The sequence below is a fragment of the Choloepus didactylus genome, chromosome 10, assembly GCF_015220235.1.
Source record: "Choloepus didactylus isolate mChoDid1 chromosome 10, mChoDid1.pri, whole genome shotgun sequence".
Lineage (NCBI taxonomy): Eukaryota > Metazoa > Chordata > Mammalia > Pilosa > Megalonychidae > Choloepus > Choloepus didactylus.
Window position 1 is genome coordinate 3,458,883 of NC_051316.1, and position 13,671 is coordinate 3,472,553.

Here is a 13,671-nt window from a genome sequence, read left to right on the forward strand (position 1 = left end):
GAAACATCTCAACCTCTGTTAATGAATGTTGGGAAAATGATCAAGATGCAAGGTTCCTGGAAACAAGTTGTTTCCTGCTTACTATCAGCATTTCTCTCTAATGAATGGATTGATTGTCACTAATGATATCAAATGGAAAGGATTTGTTTAATGGACAAAACACCTCTTCTGATATTGTTCAAAGTGTCAAAATAAATGAATTCATTGTTACTGTTATTGACACTGCTGAACCTCCTTTTCTGTAGTTCAAGATTTGCTTAAAATTTTCTTCCTGTTCCTTTTAATACTATGGAACCTACTAGTTTTGAATCTCTCAGAGATGTGGTACATTAAGAGGAGCTGAAAAAGGGCTTTACCCCATGGAATTACTCAGAAATAATCTCTTTTAACTCCACTCCTCTTACTTGAAATCTTTGTACTTTCTGGATGATCAAACACAGTGTTTTGCAAAACAAAACAAAACAAAACAGCACAGTGAGCATTGCAAGATACAAGTAGGGATGATTTGTGAAAAAAGTGAAGAGGATGAAAAAATTTTTAACACCAAGTACTCACAAGTTAATATTGTATTTATGCTGAAGAGGAAAACAAGGATTTTTAGGGAGGGTCCAGAGTTGTTCCAGGTAAAGGAGAGATTGAGTGGGCATATCCAATTGCAATGACAAAGTCTTTTTCAGGAAGCATTCTAATTTATAACAAGGGCCTCTGTGCTCAGTTTTAGTTAAAAATGTGGGAACATAATGGTGTTATAGAAAAACCACTGGGAACACAGCCCTTCATTTCAGTAGCAGCAAGGGCCCAGGGATAATTTCATGGAGATAATTTTCTCTAGACTAGGAAATAGGACCCAAATGGAAAGTGGGCATGAGCATAATTTTGTATATCAAGAAATGCTAATATATTTGAATCTATGAATTTCTTGTGAATCTTGGAAAACAAGGAGTGGAGAAGTGTTCCCAGCCAGCCTCTACCAAATCCCTGGAAACAAGGTTGTCTCACTCATCATCAAGGTTTCCTTTGAGAAATGGAATGATTTTCACTGGTCTGGCCAAACTGACAGCATTTGTTTCAGTCCTTTTGAAATTATCCAAACTGTCAACATAAAGGTATTCAATACTATTTACCAACCTGGTGCCAAATTCAGGCACACCACAAAAAGATTTAGGCTAGTATCTGGCACTTATTGCATACTAAAAGTGTGACAGTATCTATCCTATTCTTATGGTATGAGTTGATCAGTCAGATCCTGTCAGGAAGCAAAAGACTTTCCACAGTTCTTAGAGGTTCTACATATATTCTGTCATGGATTCCTATTTTATTTCAACTATGCTTAGAAAACACAATCATTATGAATTTTATCCACTGAAATATTGTTGATTTTTGGCCCAGCATATATTCTATTTTAATTCATGCTCAAAATGCTCCTGAATTAGGGAAGGTCTTCAGAAATAATAAAATTCCAGAGTGTTAACTTATGAGTTCAGTGATGTCACTCTCCAACGACTCTCTCCATGCTATTTCTTGGGGAAATAAATCTTACAGTCATAGATTGTTCAACCTAAGAGTATTTCAGTTTGATCAACTGGAATGTAGATTATAATTACACATAGACAATTGCATGAGTTATGCCACCCTGATGGCAAATTACATCCTCACATATAATAGTTTTCTGGCATTATATATCACTACAAACTTCATGATTTTCCTCAAAATGCAAATATAGAAGAGAAAAAATATTTTAAATTCAATTGGAAAAGATGCCAATTTTGTGCCATGTGAGTTATGATCAATATAGATCATATGTGCTTATTATGACAATTAGTCAGTCATGCTGTTCAAGTGCTTTATGCCTTTACTGACATTTGTCTATATTTGATAACCTAAATGAATTGTATTTTCATTTCCAATGATGATTTTTGAAGTTTTTAAGTTCTCCTTTGTTTTATGTTATTTTATGTAATATATGCTTTGAAGATAATTTGTAGGTGAATATAAATCTGAGATTGTCTCCCTATTAAATCAACTTTCTTATCATGAAGCAAAATCCTTGGACATTAAACCTACTTCATGGCTCAGATCTAAAATATTTGACAAGATTTCAGGCATACTGCGAAAGCAGGTGTCTTTTGCCATGTATTAAATTATGTATTTTCCATTTTGTTTGAAATATTATTTTCAATACCTGTTCCTAGTTATTTCAAACATTATTTTGTAATCGTATCATATATTTAGGTCTTGTATTGTTTTTTTGTACACTCTAACAAATTTTTGAGATTGCATTTTTAGTTTATTTACATTGAAAGTAATTAGTTTTGCATTCAGTCTACTATCAAGTCTTTGTTTGCTATTTGTGCCATATTCTTGTTATTCAATTTTTTCTTTTATTGGATTGATAAAATCTACATTTACATTTACATTTTACACACAAAGTAGCTTTTTGTCTTCCAAACTTGTTTATTTTTATAGTTCTTATCCTAGAAGTTTTAATATCCATTTTCAACTTATTACAGTTTATCTTAACTTAGTTATTTTTGAAACTTCCTGAAACCACATATATCCCTCTTAGTGTTTTTCATTCCTTGCTTTTCTAGAATATACATTTTACATTGTTTTCCTTCAAACAGTAAACCTTATGTTAATAATACTTGTACAATTGTGCTGATGGCATTGAATTTTCTCTGTTAGTGTGTCTGAATCTATTTTTGTTTGTTCCCACTCTAATTCTTCCAGAAATATCCATTATCTGTGCATCTGACTTGATAGTTTGATGACTCAAACATTACATTAATAAAATCACATGGAATATTCTCTTTTGTACCTGACTGATTTACTCACTACATGTCTAGCTGGTTACTTTATTGTGTTGCAACAGTGTGTGAGTATTTTACATTGATGGCACTATTCCAAAATAGGAATAGTTAACTTTTTACTCATTCATTCTCCTACTGATGGATGTTTTGTTTGTTACCAGGTTTGGCTATTAGAAAAAATAAATCATTTATAAAAATTGCTATACATGATTTTGATGAACATAAACACTTATTTTTCTTGAGTACATAGAAAAGAAACTGGTGGATCCAAAACAGATGAACGTTTTGTCATAAGACATAAAGAAAATGTGTTTTTCAAAGTAGAATTATCTGTTGCACTCCCACCAGGAATATATGATAATTCAATCTCCATTATACATATTTCAAAATTTTTACTCAAATTCCTTAAAACTTCATCAAATATATAGGGTGTGTAATAGAATCTGAGAGTGGTTACAGCCTTCATTTATAAACTGGGCAATCATGTTTAGTATCTTCTCATATCCTTATTCAGCAATTAGGTATCCTTGCCTCTTCAATCTGTTATCCATTTTTGTTCTGGAATTGTAGAGGCTTCCCATAAACTGGTTATTAACCCATTGCCAGATATATTATTATAAGTACTTATAAACCAAAATTTTAGTTTGTCTTTTCTCTATTGATGGTGAGATTTATTGACTGAATATAGGTATTCACATTATTCATATATGTATATTTTGTTACAAAAAATCTTATATATAGTATTTATTATGTAATATAATAAATTTTATTTTGTTAAATTTAAGTGTGGGTTTTTCATTATATGTTATTGGAAAGATCATTCATTTGTCCTTTTAATGGCATTGGTGTCATTGTAAATCAGGGTACTTATATTTCTGGGTCTATATATGCACTATCTTTTCTATTAGTCTATTTATCAGTCTTTCCACAACACCACAGGCTATTAATTACTGTAACTTGATGGAAGTATTGCAATCTGGTGATTTGTGTTCTCCAACATTTCTATTCTTAAAATTGCCATGAATATTTTGATCATTGAATTTTCATATAAATTTTAGGAATAGCTAAATATTAGAAATTGAACACAGACTCACATAAAACCAATAAAGGAAGAAACACCATTGTCATTTTTATTTGTATTGCATTTCATTGAATAAATAATTTGTTAAGAATTGATGTCTTTAGAGGATGGAGATTTCCTCTCTATTATTTGGATATACCAGTCTAATTTCAAGTGATCTGTAATATATTAACAGAAATATATTTGTTTTTTCATGAAGAAATCATGTACAGTTTCATTAAATTTATTCCTAAATATATGATTGAGTTTTTGATACTATTAACATAATTTCTATCTTTTGCTATTTTATTCTAGTAATATTAAAAACACAACTAAGATCATGGAGTGATGTGTGAAAACATTCAGGATATGGATCTCCAAAGGCCTCTCTCTATACGGAAGCACTAGATAATCCAACATAAACTATCAAAATCATCTTTCTGGAACACTGAAAATACTAAAGATTTATTCAAGCCAAGTGTGTGCTGAATCAGGAAGAATGCAGCCTAAACATGGTGGGAAAACTTTGTCACACTTTTAGTTAGCCTCATTTGAGCACTGAATCTTGTATCATAGTAGTCTTGAAGCTCAAATTCCCAGGGTGGTTTCTTATTTCCAGAGGGAAAAGAGCAGACCTAGTTCCCAAGGAAATGTCTTTGGTTATTTTGACCTCTGGGCTAACCCAAAGGAATGATTCAATGTGTTTGTCATTTTAGCTTCTAATTTGGCATGTTCTAATGGAGGAGAAAAATCTATGTGAAGGGAAATCCTTGAAAGTATGAAAATATGGATTTCCATATGTTGCTGCTACCTAAAAGTAGTAATTAAATTTGATGCAAATCACAAACATGTAAAGCTAGAGGAAAATCTGAGGAAAGAGTTACAGAATCTCTCACATACAATGGTTAATTTAGAAAAACAAACAAATGCCTGAGGAGCCATGGTCATGAAAGACATGAGAAAGACCTGAGCTCTCACTTTCATTAGATATTTAGGAATATCTCAAACAGGAATTGAAGTTCAGAGCAGAGTTTTATATAGCCTGTTTAAACTTGAAGGTGTGCCTCAAAACTTAACCAGTTTGCAAACACTGGGAGGGTTGTCTATCAATTTTATCCTTCTTTATCTTTCTTTTTCTTCATGTATATAAATAAATCTGTCAACCATCTACTGATGACAAGTTAAAAATATATAGATAACAGAGACCAAAAACAGCACAACTCAGTCATTAAATATAGTGTAGATAAGTCACCAAAAACACTGTAGCAACTCACATCAGGCATCAACAACACACCACAATTAGGAGGAATAATCTGGTTTCAAGGATTATTATATTATAATATTCAAAATGTTCAGTTCTCAACAATTTTATAGCATGCAAGCAAACCTGAAACTATGTCCCATGCATAGGAAAACAAAAGAAATTATTGCCACTAACACTGAAGAAATACAGATATTGGATTCACTTAGATGAAGACTGAAAATTAGCTATCTTTAATATGCTCAAAGAGCTATATAAAACAGACAGAGGCTAGGGCAAGATGGCAGCATGGTGAGGTGTTGAATTTAGTTAATCCTCTAGGTAAGCTGGTGTACAACCAGGAACTTTCTGGAACAATTGTTTGGGGAGAGGCTTCTGTGACTGGACATATATCATACCTGTATGAAATGGATGAAGCCACTGAGATCACAGCAAAGAACTGTAAGTTTCCCCAGATAGGGGGCTGTGGCACTTCCTAGCTGGAATGGCAGGCTATCTTGGAGATCATCCCCCAAGGGAAAAAGAAGCAGTCAATAATGGGAGCAAGTAGGGTGGCTTATCCCAGCTTCAAATGCTTAATAATTAACAAATTCTGACTTCTGAATAAAAGCTCTGTGCAGAGATAAATGAAAAGTATGCATGAAAGGAACAAGGAGTTTTCACACTGGTGGAGGAGATGAGGGGATAACAAAAAATTACTGAGACATTTGGAGCTGGCAGACCTCAAAATACTGGAAAACAGCTGGGTCCCTAGAAAAAGGAGCACATAGAAGATGGTACCAACATTTGCTCTTGATTGTCAAAGCATGGGGAGCTGAGATCCAGCTCTGAAAAGGGTTTTATTTTATTTTATTTTTATTAATTAATTAATTGGTTGATTGATTGATTTACTTTTCAATAGTACATTAGAGCTGTCAGAATGCTCAGGTTTCAGCACTACCCCAGGCTATGGTGGAATTAAGTTATGTCTGAGAGTAACTAGTCAGATGAAGGACATAATTCCAAAAAGGGCATATATTTAAGTTGTCTCTCCTGGGAGCAAGGTAAATTAGCTCAGCCAAGCTACAAATATAGGTTTAATACCAGCATGGAGGAGGTGGGGCTGATGGAAATAAAATTAAATAAAATAAAAAAAGAATAAAGATTGACACTTTTGGAGTTGTCTGAGTTCAGAGTACTGGAAAGGGGTTGTGTCCCAAGAGGGGGGATGTACTGATTCAGGTACCAACTTCAGCTCTTGACTGGTGGAACTTGGAGGCTGGGGAAAGTTTCTGAAAAGGTATTTCTAATTTTTTCCTTGCTTTTCCCTTTTCTTTTTCTTTTATAGCTTTGCTTATTTTAAAAACTATTCTAAGTGTTTCATTAGAGAAAGCCTCAGATATTTTCACATGGCAACTGGGCCTAGGTAAGGGTAGAGCTAAGTTAGTCTGAGAGCCAAAGCAATGAATCAAATGGGGGAGATAATTCCCTAAACAGCATATCTTCCCTAAGAAAGTGGGGTCTGGGACCCAAGTCAAGTGTTGGCCCTCCTTCAAAGAACTAAAACTCTTGGGACAGCAAACAGAAACAAATTGAGTCAACCATGCCCCTGGCAGGGAATAGAGGCACATTGCTTTATGCTGGTGAGGACTGGTGGGCTGATGAGTGCCATTGCTGAACAGGGTAGGAAAAGCACAGAGCCCAGAGACTTCACAGGAGGTTCTGACAATGTTAGGTCTCATTCTCAATGAAGATTGATACAAATTAGAGTCTTTTCCTGAGACCTAGGCTTGTCTGGGCTGGTAAAATCTGTTTGGGATTTCTCATATATGGGGAGACCTCCTCAAAAAATGTTCCATATAAGCAGGGCAAAACAAGAAAAAGAACTGAAAAATTCTGATCAATGCAACAGAAGCCATGCTAGAGGTACAGAATGAGTTGAATTGAACATCAAAGCATGGATAGAGAACAAAGTCAAACAACAAGAAAACCCTAGGTAAAACAGTAAAATGATCTCCAGAATAAACTAATCAAGAAAATCAGATGTCTAGACAGCAAAAAATCATGAGTCACAACAGGAAGTATGAAGATATGGAGAGCCAAAGGAACACAATAACCCCTCAACGGAGATGCAGGTATTAAAACAACTAATTAAAGATTTTCAAAAAAACCTTCTTAATCAAATCAGCAAGCTGAGTGAAAAATGAGGGAAGAGAGATGAGGGTTATAGAGAAGACACTGTGGGATCATAAAGAAGTATTCATAAGCTTGAAAGAACAAATGGCAGAAATTATGGGAGTGAATGGAACAATAGAAGAAATGAATGAAACAATTGGCACATACCACAGCAGATTTGAAGAGGCAGAAGAAAGGATCAGTGAACTAGAAGACAAGACATCTGAAATCATATATGTGATAGAACACATAGGGAAAAGAATGGAAATATATGAGCAGGGTCCCAGGGAAATGAAAGACAACATGAAGAACATGAAACATACATGATATGGGTGTCCCAGAAGGAGAAGATAAGGGATATAAGGTGGAAAGAATGCTGGAGGAAATAATCATTGAAAAATTCCCATCTCTTATGAAAGATATAAAATTCCAGGTCCAAGAAGTGCAGCATACCCCAAACAGAATAGATCTGAATAGACCTACTCCAAGACACCTAATAATCAAATTATCAATTGTCAAAGAGAAAGAGAATTCTTAAAGCAGCAAGAAAAAAGTGATCCATTACATGAAAAGGAAGATCAATAAGACTATGTATGGATTTCTCAGCAGAAACCATGGATGTGAGAAGGCAGTAGTATGATATGCTTAAGATACTGAAAGAAAAATACTGCCAGCCAAGAATACTATATCTGGCAAAATTGTCTGAAAAATGAGAGAGATTTTAAAATATTGTCAGACAACAAGACACAGTGAGTTTGTAAACAAGAGACCTGCAGTAAAAGAAATATGAAAAAGAGTGCTACAGGCTGCTAGGAAAAGACAGGAGAGAGAGGTTTTCTCAAAGAGTGCACAAATGAAGACTATCAGAAAAAGTAAAAGGAGAAGGAGTGTAAAATAAGATATGACATAAAATCAAAAGACAAAATGACAGAAGATAATACTTCTCTTACAGTAATAATATTAAATGTTACTTCATTAAGCTTCCCAGTAAAAAGACATAGATTGGCAGAATGGGTTAAAAAAACAGGACACATCTATATGCTGTCTACAAGAGACTCATTTTATACACAAGAACAAAAATAGGTTGAAAGTGAAAGGTTGGAAAGTGATATTTCTTGCAAACAACTATCAGAAAATAGCAGGAGTAGGTATATTAATCTCAGAAAAATTAGACTTCAAATGTAAAACAAATATGAGACAAAGATTGACACTCATATTCATAAAAGGGACAATTCACAAAGAAAAGATAACAATCATAAATACTTATGCAATGAACCTTAGTGCTTTAAAAATCAAGAAGAAAACAACGACAACATTGAAGGAAGAAGCAGACACCTCTACAGCAAGAGATGGAGGCTTCAATACATCACTCCCATCAATGGATAGAATATTTAGGCAAAGGATTAATAAGGAAACAGAGAAGTTGGAATGTATGATAAATAAACTAGGCTTAACATTTATAGAACACTACAACCCATGACATGAAGATATACATTTTTCTCAATTGCTCATGGATCATTCTCCTGGATAGACCACATGGTGGGTCACAAAGCAAGTCTCAATAAATTTAAAAATATTGATATACAAAACACTTCTTGGATAATAATGGAAGGAAATTGGAAATCAATAACAGGCAGAAGATAAGAAAATTCACAAATTTATGGAGGCTAAACAGCACAACCTTAAACAACCAGTGGATGAGGGGAGAAATCAGAAGAGAAATTAGTTAATATGTGGAGGCAGATGGAAATTAAAACAACATATATCAAAACTTATGGGATGCTGTAAAGGCAGTACTGAAAGGGAAGTTTATTGCTCTAATTACATGTATTAAAAAAAGAGAAAGAGCAGAAATTGAAAAATTAACTGTACACCTGGAGAAACTAGGGAAAGGAAAGCAACTAACCCCAAATCAAAGAGAAGCAAATAAATAACAAAGATTAGAGCAGAAATAATTTAAATTGAGAACAGGAAAACAATAGAGAGAATCAACAGAATCAGAAGTTTGTTATTTGAGATAATCCATAAAACTGATTGAATCTTAGCTAGAATAATGAGAAGGAGGGGGCAGGAAGGGAGGGAGGGAGAGAGTGAGAATGTAAATAAATATAATCAGAAATGGGAAAGGGGATATAGCTACTGACCATTTAGAAATAGAGAAGCAAATAAGAGGATACAATGAGAAACAATATGCTAATAAAAGTTCCTAGAAAAGCATGAGCAACCAACATATCCTCAAGAAGAAAGAGTTGACCTACATAAACCAATCACAAGTAAAGAGATTAAATTAGTCAGAAAAGAACTCCCACAAAAGAAAAGTTCAGCACTAGATGGCTTCACGTGTGAATTCTACCAAGCATTCAAGAAAGAATTAGTACCAATCCAGCTCAAATTCTTAAAAAAATTTGAAAAGGGAAAGGTACATAACTCATCCTCTGAAGCCAAAAGCACCCTAATATCAAAGCCAGACAAAGATACTACAAGTCCACTCAAATGGGACAGAAAAACCTCTTGCAAAAATGGTGCTTGGAGAAATGGATATTGATATTGAAAAGAATGAAAAAGGTCCCTATGTTACAGGCAAAAATTTAAACAAAGTGGGTCAAAGACCTAAACATTAGAGATGAGACCATAAAGTGTAAAGAAGGAAGTAGAGGGAAATATCTTAAAGACCTTGTGGTATGGCATGGTTTCCTAGACTTACAACCAAAGCACAAGCAATAAAAGAAGAAATGGATAAGTGGGATTTCCTCAAAGCTGGGTACTTTTGTGCTTCAAAAGACTTTGTCAAGAAGATAAAAATGCAATCTACTCAATATTTTGCAACCACATATCTCTAAAGTTGAATATCCAGAATGTATAAAGAGATCCTGCAATGCAACAGCAAAAGACAAACAATGCAATAAAAATGCAAAAGATGTGCATAGATAGTTTTCCAAATATGGAAAACAAAACACTCAAAGCATATGAATAGATGATCAACTTCACTAGCTATTAGGGAAATACAAATCAAAACCACTATGAGATATTATCTCACACCTACTAGAATGGTCATCATAAAAGAAAAAAACAGAAAATCACTAGTTTTGGAGAGGATGTGGAGAAATAGACACACTTATTCACTTTTGGTGGGATTGTACAAAGTGCAGCCACTCTTGAAGGCAGTTTGGTGCTTCCTGAAGAAATTAAGTACAGAATTGCCATATGATCCAGCTATCATATTACTAGGTATACACTCAGAATAACTAAGCAGGGACATCAACATACATTTGCACATTGATATTTATAGCAGCATATTCACAATTGCCTATACACTGAGGTAGCCCAAATATCTGTCAACAGATGAGTGATTAAAGAAACTGCTGTATATACATACAATGGAATATTATGCAGCTTTAAGATGGAATAAAGTCATGATGCATGAACCAATATGGAAGAAATTTGATGAAACAATGTTGAGCAAAATAAGCCAGAAACAAAAGGACAAATACTCTATGGTCTATAGTATGAACTAACTAGAATGAGAAAAGAGGGTTAAAGTTGAGAACACAGATAATCAGGAGATAGAAAGATGGTAGAGATTGGGCATCTGATGATTAAGGAGTCTCGAGTGTTTAACAAGGTTGATTGTAGAGGTTCAGAAATGGATAGCACATTGCTGTGTTATAGTAGCACAATATTGTAAGTATAATGAAAAAAAGCTGTGTGTGAATATGGCTGGAAAAAATGCTAAGGGCATGTATGGCATGAGAAGGAAAGATAGAGGATAAAAACTGGGCCTCTATAACTTAGGAAAAGTTAGAGTGGACAGTGATGGTGGTTACTTATACAAATTTAAGAAAGATCTTGGAGTTCCAGAAGATGGCAGTTAGGAGAGGCAGGGCAAAACACAGCTCCATGAAAAATACTAGATAAAAGACAGAAAGTTACCCAGAACACCAGTTCCAGTGGTGCACCACCTGGACAAGGTTTGCTAAATCTACAGGGAATGTGCACTTGGTGAAACCAGAAGTCTGCATTCTGAAAAGAGTGAGTAAGCCTTCTGAATAACCAGCTACCATGCTGCCATCTGGGGAAGTCATGGGTTGGTGTTTGGAGTCAGGCTAGTTTTAAAAACCCAAAGGCAGCTGTGGATACAGCAGTGAGAACCACACAGTGAAGTGTGGTGGGAATGGCATACCCACAACATATGGGCATGCCTCAATATCTGGCATGGACAATAGCTTTCCATACACCTGCTGCTAATTGTCTCAGAACAAGGAAGACAGGTTAGCCAAAAGGCAAAAATAACCATGCCCCTTACAGCCATCTTTCCAAATGGCTGGGAATCCTCCTGCCCAGCACTGCAGCCCAGAGCTGTGCCAAAAACCCAGTGCAACGGGAAGTGTTTCTAGGAACATGCAAACATGCCTCAAAATCTGGCATGAAAAATAGCCCTTCATGCCCCCACAGCTAATTGTCCCAGAGCTGGGAAGGTGAAGGTATGTGAAAAGGGGAAATTAACACACCTCATGCAGACATCCTTTCAGCAGGCTGGGAATGTCCCTACATGTCACTTATGTGCAGAACTTCCCTTGGGGGATGGCAATGACTTGTGACAGCCACCTTCCATCAGCAGAGGCCCTAGGAGGGCACAGCTTGGAAGAGGGACCCACTTGGAAGTCCCAGGAACCATAGGTCAATACCATGGACTTTTGTGTCAGCAGAAGTGGCAAACTGAAGTGAGACTGAACTGAAGGTTTAATTTCTTGTGCAGCTTTAAATTTCCAGGAACACCTGGGAAGTTTGATTATTAAAGCTGCCCTCCCTCACTAACCACTGAGACACACACCCCATATTCAGGGAGGGCAGCACAAACTACACATGCAAACTTCATGCAGCAACTGTACCCCCAGAAGATTCAGACCCCCACTCACCACAAAGACAAAGTTGGGGAGAACTGGCTTGGGGGGAATAGGTCGCTAGTGGACACCACATGCCAGTTAGAGAAAGTGTAAACCACAAAGCTGTAGGTCTGACAAATTAGAAATAGGTGTATGAATAATCCTACATATGCTAAAAGAACCATATCAAGTTAAGCAGATGACAAGAGGTGAAAAACAACAGAAAATTTTAAAGCCTATGAAAAATCCAGGCAATATGTAAAACCTAAATCAAAACACCAAAATCAGAAGATCAAAGGAGACAGTACTTGGAGCAATTAATCAAAGACCTAAAGACAAACAATAAGAGTATGGCACAGGATAAAAAGCACATGAAGAAGACCCTAGAAAAGCATAAAGAAGAAATTGCAAGTGTCAATAAGAACTTAGATTATCTTAAGGAAATAAAAGATGATGGGGATCAAATTAAAAAGATTCTGGATACTCATAGTAAAAGACTAGAGGAAGCTGAATAGTGAATCAGTGACCTCAAGTATGAAAGAATGGGAACTAAAACAACAAAAGACAGAATGGGGAAAAATAAAAAAAATCAAAATGGATATCAGGGATATGACAGATGATATAAAACATCCAAATATAATACTCATTGGTGTTCCATAAGAAGAAGAGAAGGAAGAGTATTCAAAGAATTTCTTGGGGAAAACTTCCCAAACCTTCTAAAAAACCTAAATACACAAATCATAAATGCCAGTGAACTCCAAATAGAATGAATCCAAATAAACTCACTCCGAGACATGTTCTGGTCAGATTGTCTAATACTGAAGAGAGGGAGCAAGTTCTGAAAGCAGAAAGAGAAAAGCAATTCATCACATACAAAGGAAACAGCATAAGACTAAGTAGTGACTACTCATTGGCCACCATGGAGGCAAGAAGGCAGTGGAATGACCTGTTTAAAACACTGAGACAGAAAAATTGCCAAATAAGAAATCTTTATCCAGCAAAGCTCTCCTACAAATTTGAGGGAGAGCTTAAATTTTTCACAAAGGCTGAGAAAATATGCTAACAAGAGATCTTCACTACCTGAGAAACTAAAGAGAGACCTACTGACACAGAAACAAAGAAAGGAGAGAGACACATGGAGAAAGGTTCAGTACTAAAGAAATTCAGTATAGGTACATTAAAGGACATAAAGATAGAGAGGGAAAAAATATATCTGACAAACATAAACCAAAGGACAAGATGGCTGATTCAAGAAATACCTTCACAGTAATGAAGTTGAATAAAAATGGATTCAACTATCCAATTAAAAGACATAGATTGGTAGAATGGATCAAAAAATATGAGCCATCAATATGTTGCATACAAGAGAATTATCTTAGACAAAAGGACAGAAAAAAATTGAATGAGAAAGATGGAAAAAATGTTTCAGACAAGTTACAGACAAAAGAAATCAGGAATAGCGATATTAATCTCAGATAAAATAGACTTTAAATGCAAGGATGT